General features: G+C 38.6%; 2 long non-coding RNA genes across 5 annotated transcripts in view; one reads left to right on the plus strand and one right to left on the minus strand.

Moving 5' to 3' along the window:
• LOC144313699 (uncharacterized) overlaps positions 1-12,068 on the minus strand; it is a 34,982-nt gene extending 22,914 nt beyond the window's left edge. The window contains exons 1-6 of one of the 4 annotated variants that reach the window (XR_013379321.1): positions 11,911-12,068; positions 11,583-11,797; positions 10,616-10,971; positions 8,553-8,785; positions 6,759-6,815; positions 6,136-6,427 (exon numbers count right to left, since the gene is read on the minus strand). This is a non-coding gene — a long non-coding RNA (uncharacterized LOC144313699). Of the gene's footprint in view, positions 1-6,135; positions 6,428-6,758; positions 6,816-8,552; positions 8,786-10,615; positions 10,972-11,582 lie in introns of all 4 variants that reach the window. The other 3 variants (XR_013379317.1, XR_013379318.1, XR_013379320.1) reach the window with 3 other exon arrangements.
• A 288-nt stretch (positions 12,069-12,356) lies between these two features.
• The window catches only part of LOC144313322 (uncharacterized), a 34,704-nt gene continuing 29,282 nt past the window's right edge, over positions 12,357-17,778 (plus strand). The window contains exon 1 of the long non-coding RNA XR_013378992.1: positions 12,357-12,408. This is a non-coding gene — a long non-coding RNA (uncharacterized LOC144313322). The remainder of the gene's footprint in view (positions 12,409-17,778) is intronic.

A 17,778-nucleotide genomic window follows, 5' to 3' on the forward strand; every position in this document is an offset into this window, starting at 1 on the left:
TAGATACAATTCAATGGTATTTCCAGCCCTGATTAAAAAAAAAAAAAAAACACCTGTGTATATTATGTAGAGAGGGAGAGATTGCTGGTAATAAAATCCAATGGTCATGTACTCAGAGTCTTGAATGGGTTGGTCACTGTGCTGGGACATCTGGGAGAAAGGCAGGTGAGGTAGCTGCTCTCTCCTTAAGGCATCAAGTGTCCTGGAAATTCCATTATTTCCATTCAGTTCAGTGCCATTCAATTCAGTTTATTTTAGTTCATTTCGTGCTACAACCAGTTGTAGAATGAAACTGGATCCTACAGTAGCAGCATACATTATCAGAGGGTTCTGATCCTAGGTCACAGTGGTTTGAAAGGGGGGAAAATCTGCTAATCAGCCGGTCTCCTCTGTTCTTGCCTGATTGTTAAAAAAGGAAGTTATCTAGTGAATAAAGGGGCCAAGATGTATCACTCATATAATCATAAAAGAGCAGTAAAATTATTTTTATGAAGGGGATCAGGAATTCTCAGGGAAAAAAGAAACCATTCTCTGAAAATGAATGCTCCAAGAGAGCTTCACACACCCACCGCCAGAATCCTTTATTTCTTCTGTTATAAATATAGTCATTCTTACATAAAAGTTAGTAAAAAATCATTGAATAATTAAACTAGAAAGTTAAATATCTCAAATGGTGCTTTCAATGGATCTTAATCTCCAAAAGAATTTGCTTTCCAACAGAAGAAACAGCTCTATCTCTTTCTGTCTGCCTGCCTGCCTAACATCTTCTTCTTCTTCTTCTTTTTTTTTTTTTTCTAGACCACCAGGAGCAAACCTATAGTCTAACAGAGCCAGATATATAACCCTGAAATCCTGGGAGACCAATAAGAAACCTGGCAGGGCAGGGCCAAAGAGGTCATCAGACCCTTGGTTCAGTGAAAAACTCCTGCAATTGTGGACAGAGAGGACTGGACATGGTGTGATTCAAGGGGTCTCAAATGTGCTCGTTATTACAGTCTTGGTGTACTGAGGGGCTTAGGCAAGTCAGGGTTTTTTCTAAACCTCCAAGTTGTGAAAATCTAATGAGTTACAGATCACTAGGGACAAACCTGTAGTCTGAGAAGATCTGGTATATTGATTTGCAGCTGGGGGTGGGGTTGCTTCAGAAGCACCCAGCAATGCACCCTGCCAGGAGGAAATGTCTTTTGCAAATCTGGGTTCTCACTGTAGGGTTCTGAGGTAGGTCCCGCAGAAGCCAGTGGGGATCAGTTCTCGATTCCTTGCTGTTTCTCAGCAAGTGTATGAAGATTAAGTAAGGATTCCATGTTGTCATAAGGCGGGGAGGTTTAGCAATTGGACACCCCTCGTAATAGACAAGTTATAGCGAAGTAGGCCTATGAGTGTCACTGGTGACAAAGCGGTGTTCACTCAAGACTTGTTATGGTGTTTTATAGCTGCTGCCTGGCCTTGGGTGTTTGCTGTTGATTACACAGCTGGCTTTACGTGTGCCCTCCCAAGCCTGATTACCGGCGAGGATCCTTGTTTGCTTTTGCAATCTGAGTTGACTCTCTTTCAGTTCTAGACAGGTTTCCTCTCTCATATACATATTTAGAAAATATATATGTGAAAAATATAATGTAAAATTTGGGAACAGGCTCCCAATTCATTTATTCAAATATTCAAATTTGATGCTAATGGATGCCTACAGGTTTCAGGTTAGAGAAAATTCTATTTTTAAGCTGCAGAGACCCAGTGAGTTGGAACTGAATCTGAATTATTTTCAATCTGAATCTGAATTATTTTAGATTTTTTTTTTGGGGGGGGGACATGTTCACGGGGAAAGGGTTGTGATAGCCTGTAGAAAGGCTCAGATTAAACCTTCATTCTTCCATGGAAGGCCCTGCCGCCATTCCTGAAGCCATAGAACGATTACAAACATTCCACACTCACTCAGGAGAGAATTTAGATGGTTGTTATTGGAAAAAAAAAAAATCTACCCACCTCACAGGTATTGTCCACACACTGAGGGCTGCATTTATGCATTGTTTCACTTTCTGACATATCAAAAGATTGCACGACATGGTAGAGGTGTGGTAATTATTTCCCTGTCATTAGATGAAATCTTGGTGATGGATGGAGAAACTCTATTGGCAATTTATAAGTTTGTGTGACCAATATGTTTCTCTGGGAATAGATAAATGTCTTGTTTTGTCAAAATCTTATTATTCTGATTTATTTGGCTTACTTTTATGTTGTCAAAGAAGTTCTATGATAGATTGAGATGAATTCAATTTTATTTATTATTTATTTATATTCATGTTCAGAATATTTATTTATATTCATGTTCACCAGAATTAGTGTGTTGCCTAAAAGCCACCTGGAGTGAATACTTTAGTACCTCTTCCTTTTGTCTATACTTTTATAATGATTTGGGGTCTTTCTGAAGAATGTCCATGGTTCCTGTGAGTTAATAATATGTTGCCTCAGCGACACTGCGTTTTACCCTTGTGAAATGGATTTTCTGGAGCCTTTTCTGAAAACCAGCAGCAGGGTTATCATAGCCATCATTTTTATAATTGCAATCAAGTGCTATTACTTTGAGTATGACAGAGTCAACTTAAATAGGTATGGCTTTTGCCTTCCAGACAACTAAAATGTAAAAAGAAGACCACCATTATAAAACAGATACTTTAAGACTGTGAATAAGTAAATGCATGAAAAGATTAAGTTTATGTTCATTTAGTGTCAAAGCCTTGCAAAATTAGGCAAGAAAGAGAAATTTGAAGGTGTATACATTTTGGTTTCTAAAAATGTTTCACTTTTCAGTATTTAAATTAGACTCTGTATAATCTCTCCCCTATCTCCTCTTCCTGTGTTTGGATTGTTTACATCTTAATGTATAGACTTGATTTCCCCTGAGCATAACTAGGCACAGAAATGATTCCCAGTCTCTTAGAATAAAGGCCAAATCAGAGGTAATGCATCTTAAGGTTAATCTCCACTTCAATTAACAACCATATAACAATATTTATACTTACATATGAATATATCACATTGACACCTGCTACATATTTTATTTTGTGAATTAATGTGAAATGTGCATTATGAGGAATTGTTACTACACATCCACTCCCTAGTGTCTGAGGCTCCTGAAGAGCAGCCTTCCCACCTGGATGAATTCAAACCAGGTGTCTACTCTGTATCCTGAATTTGAAAATCATTTGATCCAAATTAGTTGAGATATAAACTGGGTTCTGGAGTTCACACCACTTATATCCAATGGACTTTTCTGATTTGTGTTGACAAAAAGTCTGTCCTTGACCAAACTCTATTCAGGCTCCCTTGAATTTCTCCACCAGGCCTTGACTTTTGGACTTCCATGTGTGTCTCTGCATTGTCCAATTTTAGCAAGAATTCTGCTAAGTTAGTTCAGTTGGAATCCCACATGATCCATGTCTGATCACCCTGTATATATAACAGGGTTCTTTATCTTCCATAGTCCACCAGCTGATGTTTGCTCACTCTGGCATGCCTCCAGCAAGAATCCTGTTACATCACTTTAGACAGAATCCTGCTACCCCTTTATAAGTTTCCACCCACTGACTCCTCCCCTGTTCTTCTTGGCTATCTCACTTGCCTCTGCTGTTTTCAGTTCAGTCCAATCTTGCACTCACTGCAAGATGCTGTTGCAGTGGTCCCTACAACCATTGTGATGTCCCTCTTGAATAAAGTCTCCCTTACCATCTTTAACAAGTGTCACTGAATAATTGTTTCTTTCACAGTGTTAAAACTTATTTAGGCCTATGGAAAAGGATGGCTGACCCTATCCAAGTCAGAGTTCTGGGGAAACAAGCATAAGGCATATTTACCTATAAGTGAAGAGCTGTTGGCTATCAGGTACAAAGGTGATCATCAAAATACAGCAATATTGGAAAGGCAAACCTCTATAGTATTGCTTGCAACATAATTCTAATAGTTGAATGTTTTGCACTTCTGGCCCATCCAGAAATTATCATTTTTCTAAATATAAAGTAATACAGCTTATTATAGTAAATAATAAAAATAAAGTAAAAATAAATTACAAACTCTGTCATTTGAAGAAACATTTTAGCCTTTAAAATCACTGCTAATTTGAAATATATATATATTTTAAATATTTTATTTATTTATTCATGAGAGACACAGAGACAGAGGCAGAGACACAGGCAGAGGGAGAAGCAGGCTCCATGCAGGGAGCCTGATGCAAAATTCAATCCCAGTACTCTGGGATCATGCCCTGAGCCGAAGGCAGATGCTGAGCCACCCAGGCATCCCTGAAATGTATGTTTCTTTGTAAAATTTTAAAATCATATTGTTTTTGTACATTTTTTCACTTAATATTGTCAGGAACATTTCCCTATATCATTAAGCAATTCTTCTTATAATTCCATTGTTTGGAAATGACATCTTTTTCTCCTCATTTATTTCCCATTGTATATTGAGTTTGTGATTCCTTGAGATTCTCTTTTAGTTAAATGCATGGCATAACTGTGAAACTATGTGTGTAGGGGCATATTGAATAAGGTAAGGTAGGGGCTAAGTATAAAAGAAAAACCCTCTGATTTTTATATAAATGTTCTAGCTGGTATAGGAAATGCTTTTAAACAAACTGTCTTTTATGCATTTCTTCTGAGATGTGCTTTGTAAAAGGTAGGAGTTTTAAAAGAATTAATATATTGTGGTTGCAGGTGTTTTGAATTTTTTGACATTATGATTTAATTTACTCGACTAACTCTAAATTCCTCTGTCATCTTCTCCCTGTGACCTCAGGAAACCTTGGTATTAATGCCTGGGAAAGAGCTAGAGTAAAGAATTATGATGTGATGCTCCAACTTGTTCTGATGGCTCAATATGAATCCTGCATAGTTTAGCATTGCCTTTAGGCATCGTATCTAATTCTGTGTTTATAGTGTTTGATGAAATGAAAGGTGGCATAGTTTATATTGTACAAGTCAGAACTTATAGAAGAAAAGCACTTGTTAAATCTTGGAGGAAAACCCACATAGAAACTGACAGTGGAATTTCTGGAATCCTGGATTCACAGCTGCAGTTCAATGAACACAGGTCTATTGACCAATTGGATTATCCTCAATAGCATTGATGTCCAGAAAATCAGAAGATGAAAAGAGGAGAAAACTACTTCCAGTGTGAATATAAGAGTAATACACGACATATGAATTCTGAAAGGCATTTGGTTAGACCAAAATTTAGTTCTTAAAGTTGTATTTCTCTCTCTGCATGTATATGTGTATATATGGGGGTATATATATATATATATATATATATATAGAGAGAGAGAGAGAGAGAGAGAGAGAGAGAGAGAATAGATTACAATAAAAATACTCTATCCATCTGCCATTATGGAATGCAATAAAAAATAGCAAAATAAGCGAATCAGCTTTTGAAACATGACTTAGAAGATGAGATTGACTTTGGCTATTAAACTATCGCAGTAGCATTTCTGATCCACTGTCACATGCCTCTTCCTAATGACTACTGAATTTCTAAGATTGTAGTCATTTCTCTGGGATTTTTTTTTTTTTTTAAGAGATCTTTCCATGGGAGACACAGAAAAACAAAGAAATCTTATCCTCTGTCTGCAAGGCAGATGCTATTCTTATCAATACTCACTTCCTGGATGATCACACATAGACACATGGCTTTGAATTCTGCTAATAGCGGATGTGTCCAACATGTAAATATCTAAATCTGCTCCCTTCGACATCTAGCTTGTGAATCAAAGTGACTGTTTGGTTCCATCTAGCTGTCCCGTAAAATAACCAAGTGTGACAAGTCCCAAACTGAATCTCGGTTCCCCAACACATAAACTTATTTCCCGTCCACATTCCCCATTTTAGTAAGGGCAACTCCATTTTTCTAATTGTTCTGGTCCAAAAATTGGAGTCCTCCTTGGCTCTCATTATAACCTCCTGGCCCAATTTCCTCTCTAACTACCTTCATTGCTCTCATTACTGTCCCAGCCATCAGCATCTACTACAGACAATATTGCAAAAGTCTCCACCTGGCTCCCCAGCTTCCCTCTGGCTCCCCCAAGGTCCCTTCTCTACACAATGGCAAGACCACCTTTTTGAATTCAAAATCAGAGCAAGACACTACCTCCTTGAACTCCTGCGAGGCTTTCCATCTTGATCAGAGTAAAATCAGAATTCTTTGCCACAGATCATAGTTTCTTCCTCTCATTCACTCTTCTTTTTCGCTTTAGCTGAGCTACATTAGCCTATTACATGGTTGTAGGATACCCCATGCATGGGCCTAGCACAGCATATTGGTCCTTGCTGTCCCCTCAGCCTGGAATGGTCTTCCCTCATATATGCATATGGTTCACTTCTTCATTCATTCAGGTTTCTTGCAGAGATCTCTTACTCAAAAGCCTTCTCTCTTGCCTTACCTAAAATAGTACATTCCATCACTTTGTATCCATTCCCTTTCTTCATCTGTGTTCTTAGAATTTTCCATTTCTTGAAATATGTTTGATATTTATGAATTAATTTTTTTCTCCAGGTTGCATGAGAATGTAAGCCCCCTGAAGACAAAAACTTTCCTGTTTTCTGACTGTTGCATTCTCAGTACCTTCAATAGTTTTGGTACTCAATTGTTACATATTTATTGAGTGATAAATGTTTGGTTTTCATGTGCCAATGTCGGAGCAAGGATTGAATTCTAACAAGAGTTAGGAAACTAAACAAACATCGTCTCTGGCCTTGAATATGAGCTCTTACCTACTTGCAATCTTTCTCTGTCTCTCAGTGACCTCACGATCAGATGCCACATTTGAACTAAGGAAGAGAAGCATTGGTTTTAGTGGCTTGGTTGTGATGTTTCTCATCTAGTTGTATTGTCTTCAAATCTCATTTTTATTATTAATAGTTCCTAGTTGAGATCAATTGAAGTTAGAAAAGCAAGAATGACCACAAGAAAAATCCTAACTTACTGATTTAACTATGCCCATGGGCAGACTAGTGATATGCTAATTTGCACATGGCATTTGTCCATGTACAGAAAGATGTTTGCTTTGGGACTCAGTCAATAGTAAGAAGTATACATGTTGGTGTCTTCCCCCCAGTTACTGGCACAGAGCTTTTGAAATCCTGTAATCTCCTAAGTGGTAAGAGCACCAGGAACATCTTTTGTTCTAATATTTCGTCTTTGACCCTAGTTCCTGACACAGAGCTCCTAAATTCCTTGGAATTTCCAAGGTGATATCAGTGTCTTTTGCTCTAATTAGGTGACTCTTGATGGGCTCCTGGATGGAGGCTGCTCACCAGAAATACCAAGCCATAACCACAGGCTTGGAATTTTGAGCCCTACCCCGATTCTCCAGAGAGGGGAGGGCTAGGCAGGAGTTATTAATTGGTCCTTGCCTACATGAGAAAGTCTCTGTATATCCCAACATAGAGGGTTTAGAGTGCTCCCAGGTCAGTGAACATGAGAGGGTGATGCACCCAACTCCATGGGGACAGATGTTCCTGTACCTAGGACCCTTCTAGACCTCACTCTATGTGTTGTTCATCTGTGTCCTTTATCATATCCTTTAATAAACTGGAAAATGTAAGTATTTCCCTGAGTTCTGTGAGCTGGTCTGGCAAATGAATGCAAGGGGGGAGGAGGCCATGGAAATCTCTGAGTTGTAGACTAGTCAGACAGAAGTTGTGGGTAATGTGGGAACTTATCCCTTGGAATGGAAAATAAAATGGGTGCAGTCTTGTGGGACTGATCCCTTAACCTGTGAGATAAGGTGCCATCTCCAGCTAGTTAGTGTCAGAATTGAGTTAAATTGGGAGCTTGATCTAGTGTCATAGAACTTCTTGCTGTGGGGACAACTCCCACACCCCTGGTGTCAGAAGTGTGAGTGCAGTGGCAGCGTGTGAGTTAAGGAGAATCACACGACAAACAATAACATGAGAGCTCAATTAAAAACAGAAGGTTTGAAATAGAAAATTGAGAGTTTGAAACAATATTAAAACAGACTGATTAAAGTCAGGATGATTGTTAAAAATGCATTTTACTATTTTTGAGCTCACCGACTAGTGCATAATAAATGTTCTCTTAACTGTCTTTGGTTGCTGGTTTTACATAAAGCTTTCACTGCTATGTGAAGAAAAAGTTTTGGTTGATCTGAAGGTTCTTTGGGCTCTCCTAATCTTTTTCTTTTTTTTTTTTTTAAAGATTTTATTTATTTATTCATGAGAGACACAGAGAGAGACAGAGAGAGAGGCAGAGACACAGGCAGAGGGAGAAGCAGGCTCCACACAGGGAGCCCAAGGCGGGACTCGATGCTGGGACTACAGGATCTTGCCCTGAGCTGAAGGCAGGCACCAAACCGTTGAGCCACCCTGGGATCCCCTCCTAATCTTTTTCTAAACTCTACTGCAGATGCGGGTATAAATAAAGTCAGCAGCAATTCACATGAGGAGAAAGGAGCTGAAAACAAATAAATAATAATAATAATAAAAAAAAATAATAACAACAACAACAACAACAACAAAGGGCTCCAAGCTCATGCCTGTGCTTACCTGTACCTTGGCGAGACTCCTTTGCTGTGTGGCACATGTCTCTGCAGGGCTGCTTCTGTGTGTAAGGTCAAGCTCCTTCCTTCTAGCAAGGCAAACTGGCTAAAACACAGCTTTGCTACTTGTTTTCTCTTTCTCTGAAAGGATAATCATCTATATTCCAAATCCTCTGTCTTGTTGGCTTAGAAAAACTTACTGTACTCTTGCTATCACCATATTTTTTTTAAAGGCCATTCCTGAAAAGAAGTTCAACAGATAATTTTTTTTTTCAACAGATAATTTAAATTTGTGATGTGAAACACATTTCTCCTAATGGGAGACAAATCATTATTTCTCTCCAGACTGTCTATTCATAGTAATAGAATAATTCAAGCAAATTAAAATTGTGAAGGCATTTTTCATCAAGCCACAATGAACAATCAGCCAACACAAAGCGTACTGTGCTATGAGACAGATAATACAATGATGGAGCTTTTCTATAGAAAGAAAAGGACTTCAATTAAAAAATATAAACTTACTTAATAGGCTACATAGTACAAAAAAGAAAGAGTGGTAAAAAATTTTGTCCTTACCCACTGGGAGTTAAATCCTCCATGAAGTTGACATAACATAATTACCAAAATGATTATTTTCTTCATTTCTAGGTGAAAAAATTTGAAGGCCTGGGGGTATAGTGAGCTAGGGAAGGACACATAGCTGCTGACTGGGGCTGGATTTGAATTTAGCTCTGCCTCTAAATGATGTGCTTTTCTGCTTCACTGCACTGTCTCTCCTCCATGCTGTTAATTTTGCATCGATCTTAAGAGCTGGTGTTTTATTGATCTTTCCCAACCAAAGCATTTCAGCTAGCTCTTCTTAAGTTTTCTTGAAAATGTGATGCTCAAAATTTGAGCCCTGCAGGCCCGAGGAATTTGAGGCACTCTCCATGTACTTTGAACTCCTTATCTGTCCCTCTGTTCTGTTTAGGCCCACACCTCTGCCACCAAGCTAACCCAGGGCCTGAGTTCTGGGGCAGCTATTGATTGGAACTGAGGCCTCCTTGCAAAGAAAGGAAGCTTGAACTTGCTTCACGAGGAAACTCACTCTCCTGCAAAAGAACGTGGTGAAAAGATAACAGAATTTTGTTTGTGACTTAACCTCACCTTAATGATGACGTTGCCTCTTTTCCTGTCTTTTGTTTCGTGTTTCTGTGAATTTAGCACCCTGAGAACCCTTCACTGTATATCGTACTTCATCATTTTTACCCGTTTGACCTTAAGTATGAAGCCTACCTATCTAGCTAATCACCTTCTCACTTGCTAGTCCGAATTTTTGAAATTCTATCCTGGCAAGATAGAAGTAGTAACTGACCTTTTGACCATCCGTATAGTGAGTACCCAATGACTGTGGACCAGCCAGGCAGTCAGCCCCTCCATAAGAGTTGTTAAAAAACCTCCCAGGTCATGAACCATAATTGAAGATGTGGTGAGGTGGATGACTTCTGCAAGTGATATGTGGATAAACTCCTTCAAAAGGAAAAGGGGGTTATTCATTTTTTAGGATAGTGAAACCATTCTGTATGATACTGTAATGATAGATACATGACAGTATGCACTTATGAAAACCCATAGACCTGTGCGACACAAGGGGGGATCCCTAATGTATGGTTAATAATAACTTTTCAGCAGTGGTTCATCAGTTAGATCAAATGTACCACACCAATGCAAGCCAGTTAAATCGTTTTGGCAATTAAGGAGAGAGAGATGGTTTGTTTCGTGTGCAAACAAAAGCTGAATACATATTAAAGAGCACTGCATACAAGGGGGACCTAATGCTACCCCCACACAGCCACATGTTTGGGTCTATGTGGCTCCTCTGTTCTGAGGCTGATGGGCAAATGAATTCCAGCCCATCACCCCAGCTCTGGGCTCTGTTTCTTCAAGGCTACTCTTGCTGGAGCCCTTGAAAGGATTCTAATCCTGTGAGCCACTGTTTATTGCTGGGATGGCAGCTGAGAGGCAAGGGCACACACAGAGGCCAGGGAGGCAGCCTCCTTCCCAGCCTCCCTGGATGCAGTGGGGACCCACCTTAGAAAGAATGCATCCCACGTCCGTATTTTGGCACGGCTTTCATGAATTTGAAGGTTCTATGAAGGATTCTCATGGATTTTATCAGTGAAAGAGGGACATAAAAGCTAACATTTGTGACATGTCTTCATCTGTGATTATCTCTGTTTAATACTCATCCCTCAATCATGATGAAGAGTTTCACTCAATCTCGGAACAAATTAAAGAAATAGCTAGTTCTTTGTTTATTCGTTTTTAACAGATTTCCTGAGGCACTCAAATCACTTCGTGAATATAAAATATTTCAGTAGATGATATTAAAGCCGTCCTACAAAGTAAGCATGTGTTGGTTTAAAAAAAATGATCTGCCTCTGAATCTGAAAAAAAAATCAGCAAAATAATAATGTTAAAAAATGTCCACTACGCGGGCGGGGGGGGGGGGGCATGTATTTTATATTATATAAAATGGCCTGAATAGAAATTACATGATTGTTTCCATTCCAAAAGTTTAAAATTTCCATTTTCCATGTAACTTTTTGGATTAGTAATATTAACCCACATTTTCTGATAGACTGACTAATGATAGGTGTTCTTCTACTCCGCTACTGAAAAAGAGACCAAAAAAGAAAAAGAAAGAGAAAAGAAAGTTAACTGTGGAAAAGTGTATTTAACTAAAGAGAGGCTATAGAGTAGAGAAATGTTCAGATGGAAAATAAAGATCATATAGTTTAGCATTTTGATTTCAAATGTTTGGCCCCAAATCACAAAGGTAAAGGTAATGCAATACTGAGACACGCCATTATGCTAATTACCAGTCCCACCACTCCCTGGAAGCCACTTCCAGTTTCCCATCATGCTTTGACTCCAGGACTGCTCTGAAGTAACTCTTGTCAATGTCTCCAAGGATTCCCATGCTGCCAGAATCAGCTGTCATTTTGTTGTCATCCTGCCTACCCATGAACAGAACTTGGCATGGTTAATCACTCACCTCTTTACACTAATTGGAGTAGCTTTTGGTGTGCCCTTGCTTATCACTGGCCCTTTTCAATCTCCTTAGCCAGTTCATCCTCATTAGGTCTCTGGATGTTGGCATGCCTTCAAGCTCGTGTTCCCTCTTCTCCACTTCTCTTGTCATCTCACCTAATAATCATCAGCCTACTCCAATCCTGCTCTCAGAGGAAACACCTGTTCATGTGCTGTGACCTTAACATGTCAGAAAACACACTTTTAATGCCCCCTACTCCTTAAACTTGTTCTCCCATCAGTCCATGGCACTCTCTTCCACATTAATTGAACCCAAATCTTGGTCCTCTTACCAAAATTTAAAAACCCTAGGGATATTGTAAAAAGCAAAACCGTGTTGTTGAATAGTGCTTTGCTCACTGCTCATTCCCCAGTGTGGTCCCAAAGATTTCGGCTCTCTTTCTTGTTGTTCCCAGAGTGAATGGTTCTTGCCTGTAGAACCAGAGCAGAGGCCAGGAATGTGGATGGAATTTGGATGGTTGCTAGGTTACTTGGTACATTCTACCCCCTGTTTACAGTAAAGACTCCTAGAAGTGTGAGGTTTTCAAAAGGAAAACAAACTCATTTGAGGCTTACTTATGAAAAATCAAATAGTAAGTGGAAAGCACAAATAAAAAAAAAATCTCTGACATTCTTCCCTTTCACTTCTAGAAAATATATATTTAAGTATATCAAATAGAATTGGAATTGGGGGAAAAATGAATGCTTTCAGAATCTTAACGTCAAAGCACACGGTGTTGGCTGTAGACTGAGCTTGAGTGAAAATTCTTGCACTGAACATAGACCCTCAGGTACAGTAGATTTCATTTAGATAGAAATGCACTTCTAAGAAAGGACTGCTATTTTAATTTTATGATTTTTAGATACTGTCATTTACCATTCAAATAAATGAAAGAGAATGGTTATATTACATTCACAGTGTTTAGAACAGTGTTTTTTACTTTATAAAATAATGAAAGTAGTGTGCTTGGATATCAGAGTGCATTATTGTAAGATATTTCTCCAAACAATCATGAATCACTGGACCCCTTTCATACAACTGCTCACTGAAGTTCAAAGTTCTCAGAAGCCTCATCTGATGCACTGTTTTCCGGGGGTCTGTTGGCTCAAGCCCCTCATCTCTAGGCCTTGATGACAGTATTGTATTTTTTTCTTACATCAGGTAACCTTTTAGTTATCAGTCAAATGCGTCTTAATATACTACTCCATCATGACATAGAGAAATAAAAAGGGGGAAATAGTTTTAAGAAGTTAACCAAGGATGCCTGGGTGACTCAGTGGTTGAGCATCTGTTTTGGGCTCAGAGAGTGATCCCAGAGTCCCAGGATCAAGTCCCACATCGGGCTCCCTGTATGGAGCCTGCTTCTTCCTCTGCCTATGTCTCTGCCTATGTCTCTCTCCGTATGTGTCTCTCATGAATAAATATATAAAATCTTTGAAAAAAAGAGAAGTTAACCAAAAAAATATAGTCTACAAAAATCTTAGAAAAATAATAACTCCTTAAACAATACATCTAAAAGATATTTCATAAGATCCACAGCTTGCTATTTTGCTTATGGCCATTGATAAAGCTAATAGATATAACCAAAATGGTAAAATGAAATATTTAAGATATATTAGAATAAAATAATGTGTTTTCATATAAATTGAATCACATATGAAGAAGGAATATATATTTTCACGTATATATCACATATTTAGAAGAGAAATGTCATCCAAATACTCCATCTTAAATACCTTAAAATAAGTCTAAAGATCAGCAGATGATGTACAAACCTAAACAAAGGATTTATAAACTCTTTGCAAGTGGTATGTGCTGCTTATTTCTAGGGAAAAGGTTTTTTGAAATGGATAATTATTTTTTCCATGCATTTTCTACATGGACACACCCCCAAATTAAAAGCGACTGGAAATGAAAAGATGTTGCCTTATTGGGTGTGTGATTCATCCTCCATTAGTATCTCTTTTAGTAATATTTAACAGCTGTGGAGAAGAATATCATTTTGAGAGACCATCTCTGTGATTATTTCAAACACAATGTAGGTACAATGTAGGGGTGGGGATGTACAAAGGTGGTATTTCATGATGGTGAAGAGAAAGGAATACAGTTCCTTAAGAACTGTAGCCAGTTCCAGGAGGACCTGGGTAGCTCAGTCGGATAAGCTTCCGACTCTTGGTTTCACCTCAGGTCACGATATCTGGTCTGGGTTGTGGGATTGAGCCCAGCCTCTGGCTCCGGGCTCACTGGGGAGTCTGCTTCAGATTTTTGTCTCTTCCCCACCTGCTTCTCCCCCTGCCCACTCATGTGCTCTCTCTCTCTCTCTAAAATAAATAAATAAAATCTTAAAAAAAAAAAAGAACTGTAGCCAGTTCCACCACCAGGGTGGTAGCAGTGGTGAGGGAAGAAGAGGTAAGATCTGGATCTGTGTGATGTAAGGGCCAAGAAGTTTTCATAAGGGAGTCAAGGATGGGTTGAGCTTTTGATCCAAGGAACTGAATGAAATAAAATTGCTAGTTATCAAGATAAAGAAGACTGGAGAGTACAGCAAGTTGAGCAGGATGTGGACATCAAAAGTTTGTTCTGGGGCATCTGAAGTTGAGATGCTGCTGGACAGTCATAGTAGAGAGCACCGGGAGGGGGATGGGTTCTGATCTAGAAAGGAACAGAAGTGAGCTAAGCTTGCAGACCATGCACAGGGGCCATGTCTTTATTTGCCTTATTTTTTGCCTTATTTGCCCTGTCCCTGGAGTCTCTGCAACTGTGACACATTTGGTGGAGGTGGGGTCTTGCCAGGAGAGAACTAGCCCAGGTTGTGGACATCCTTGCCATTTTAGACACAGGTTTACATCACCATGCAGGAACAAGAGACGTTAAAGCATCCAGGAAACATGACAAACTGACTTCTCCTGGTTTTTGTGGTAAATTTAATCATGCTCAGGTCCCTCCAGCTCAACAGGGTTCCAGAAAAATCTCCCTGCAACAGGACACCCAGAGGCTACAAAAGAAAGAACAGATGTATTAGACTGTATAAATATATACAGCAAAATATCAAATGCACAAACTATATAAATATATCAATAAATAGTACAAATACAAAAACTTTGATATAGTGAAACTACTAAAACTATTTGCAAAGCAGTTGACGAAAGTGGTTACTATTAGTCTTGTACAAATAGTGTTTACAACCTGGTAAGAAAAAGATGATAAAAGCGGTGAAAGGTTATGAATAAGTAATTCTCAGAAGAATGAACCCTAATAGTCAACAAACACGTGACTACAAAGATTTTGATTTACATTAGGGTGGTAGCAATTCAGGCAGGCTCTCTTTTGATTCCAAATACTCGTACATTAGGTGCGAGTTTTGTCTAATGAGTATGTAATATTTAACTAGAGGGAAAAAGAGCTATTTTCATTGTGAACGAGAAAACATATTTTGAGGAGATAAAAATATGAAAGGGTGCTTGGGGAGACATGGAAAACTGCAACAAAGAACGCGAGCAGACCTCACAGCATGCAAGTCAGGTAGGTGTCCTGGTGGTTCTGGAGACTTGTCAGCAGTCGGCAATGCTCAGGCTGATGTCTTCTATTGCTTCTAGAATTTTCTGTTCCTGTAATAATTTATCCCCTCAACACACATGCTGTTTGCCTGCTTCTACACGTTTCCAAATATTTCTCCAACATAGTTCAAATGTACCTTGGAAATATTAATTTATCATCTTCTGTTGATCTATCCTTAAAATATGCTCCTAACATTATTCCAGCGGTTCCCGGCATGCGCATGTGTGTTTCACATCAGATGGTGGGCAGGGAGTGGCATTTGTCTCTCAGCCAGGGATTTCTGAATATTTGCATAGAATTTTCTCAGGCAATGAACTCTAAAAGTAAAGATGTGACCTCGGCTCTGAAAGGGGAGCTGGGGGAGGGTGGGGAATGGTACAGAGGGGAAATCTGTGGGGGTTTTTTCTAGATTAAAATTATAGCTTTCCAAGTCTGCTGTTATTTATCAATAACAGAAAATTGAGTTTAATTCCATTTAATTCAGTAAATATTTATTAAGTAGCTATCGTGCCAACCAGGGTTGTGTTAAGCATAAACAGGGCTTTATAGGAGGTAGAGGATGTAGCCCTAATACTCACAAAACTGGAACTTGTTTGGGAGATAAAAGTTGTAAACGTGATAATTCAAGACAATGTGTAATAGTCCATAACAACTTTTCATACCAAGAACTGTGGGTGATCATTTTAGAACTTACTTTTGGAAATCAAGCTCCTCAAGGCGGATTTATTTCCCTCTTGTTTCCTGCATTTGGGATATGTCTTTATCAGGGGACATAGTATTTCCTAATTAAAAAAAAACAATTTTAAAATTCCAGTCTGAGACTCTATCCTTAAGCTTTTTCTCCTTTGCGTCTTCTCTCTAGTTCTTAATTGTATGTGTGTATGTGTGTCACAATATATTTTTCTCTAACAAATATTATATGTGCAGTAAGGACTTATTTTGTAAAACTTCTTGGACATTTGAGTTGGAGTTTAGAGCAAATTCAGAAAGTAAACAATTCTAGACTCTAGTGATTATTTTCCATGTTCCATAAATATCGTTATCCTCATTTCTCTTTCCTTGATTTATCTTTTCTTATTAATCTTGACTTGGAAGATACCAGGATCTTTCCAGTCCATTAATTATCTTTGAGATAGAAACTTTTCCATCAGTTTACTCTTAACTCAGATTCAGATTTACCTGCATCACATGCCAAAAGCTTGCAAATACCTCTTCACTGAGGTCCTTGATGGCTCATTTGATACTTTCCCAAGCTGTCATGGAGGTTTATACAACAGTTTCTCTGGGTCTTAGTTTCCTCATCTCTAGGTGCCTGTGTTAGATGATCTGAGATCTATGGTTCTGTTCTTCAATAATTCTTTCTGTAACTCTCCTCTCTCAGCATGAAGGGAAGTCTCATAGAGAAGAAAATAATCTTTACTCTCCCATTACAGAAGATTTCCAGCCACATTTTTCCCCAATCAAAAAAAAAAAAAAAAAAAAGTATCTTGGGGATGTCTGGGTGGCTCAGTGGTTGAGCATCTGCCTTTGGCTCAGGTTGTGATTCCGTGGTCCCAGGATCGAGTCCTACATCACACTCCACACAGGAAGCCTGCCTGTCCCTCTGCCTATGTCTCTGCCTCTCTCTCTCTGTGTCTCTCATGAATAAATAAATAAAATCTTTTTAAAAAAAGTTTCTGTGCTAGAAAATGCAAGATCTCTGAAATTATTGTAAGCTCCTGCGTGCAGATCTTTCTTGCTTTACTTTACATCTGCTCTTTACAAAGGAAGTTCGTTTCAGTTCTGAATGTCTTCAAGCCAGGAGTCCTTGGCTGGATTCATATGCAATTCAGAGATTACCCAACTTTTTAGCAAATGTCCCTTGGAAAACAACCTAGTAACTGAATTCTTAAAAAAATAGCCACAAAAAAGGCTTATAAAGGTTTATGATGGAATATGCTTGAAATAAATATTTAAAGAAAAGATTTGTGTGGATGACATGAAGTTAGAAATGGTGCATAAATGATTGGTAAGCTCTGACTAGGCAAGCAATGGTGGGTGGAGCATTTTGGAAAGGTTTGGAGACAAGGTTTTTCTTAGCTGCACTGATTGATTTTAGTGGATAATTGATTACTTTCTCTCTTTAGTTCTATTAGTGTTGACATAGCTTTGGTGAATCTGCACTTGTAACTTGTATCACACAAATAGTTCAGTGATCTTAAAAATCTTTTTAAAATGGCAGTAGGATCTAAATACTTCAGCATTCTTAGTGAAAGAATTAGAACACAGCCAGTCATTATAGAATGATAGATTTTTTTTTTCTACCTTTGGAAGACGTTATTTAAATGCACCATCACCACCAGACTCCACTGCCAAGAGAGAAAGAGTATTCTAAATAGAAGACAGAATTAAATTGCCCTGTGAGAGCCCAGTTACTGGAATCCTGTGTTCCTGGGGACTTGAGAGGATGGGTAGAAAAGCTAAATTGTGTTTAGACTCTGACCTTGATCAGCAACTGGGAAGCTGCAGTGAAAGAATTTTCTATGAAAACATTGGGCGGTAGTCAATAACTCTTTGATGGGTAAGCATAACTCTTACAATTACCATGCTCAGAAAGGCTAAA

Source organism: Canis aureus, chromosome 5 (genome assembly GCF_053574225.1).
Source record: "Canis aureus isolate CA01 chromosome 5, VMU_Caureus_v.1.0, whole genome shotgun sequence".
NCBI classification, from domain to species: Eukaryota; Metazoa; Chordata; class Mammalia; order Carnivora; family Canidae; genus Canis; species Canis aureus.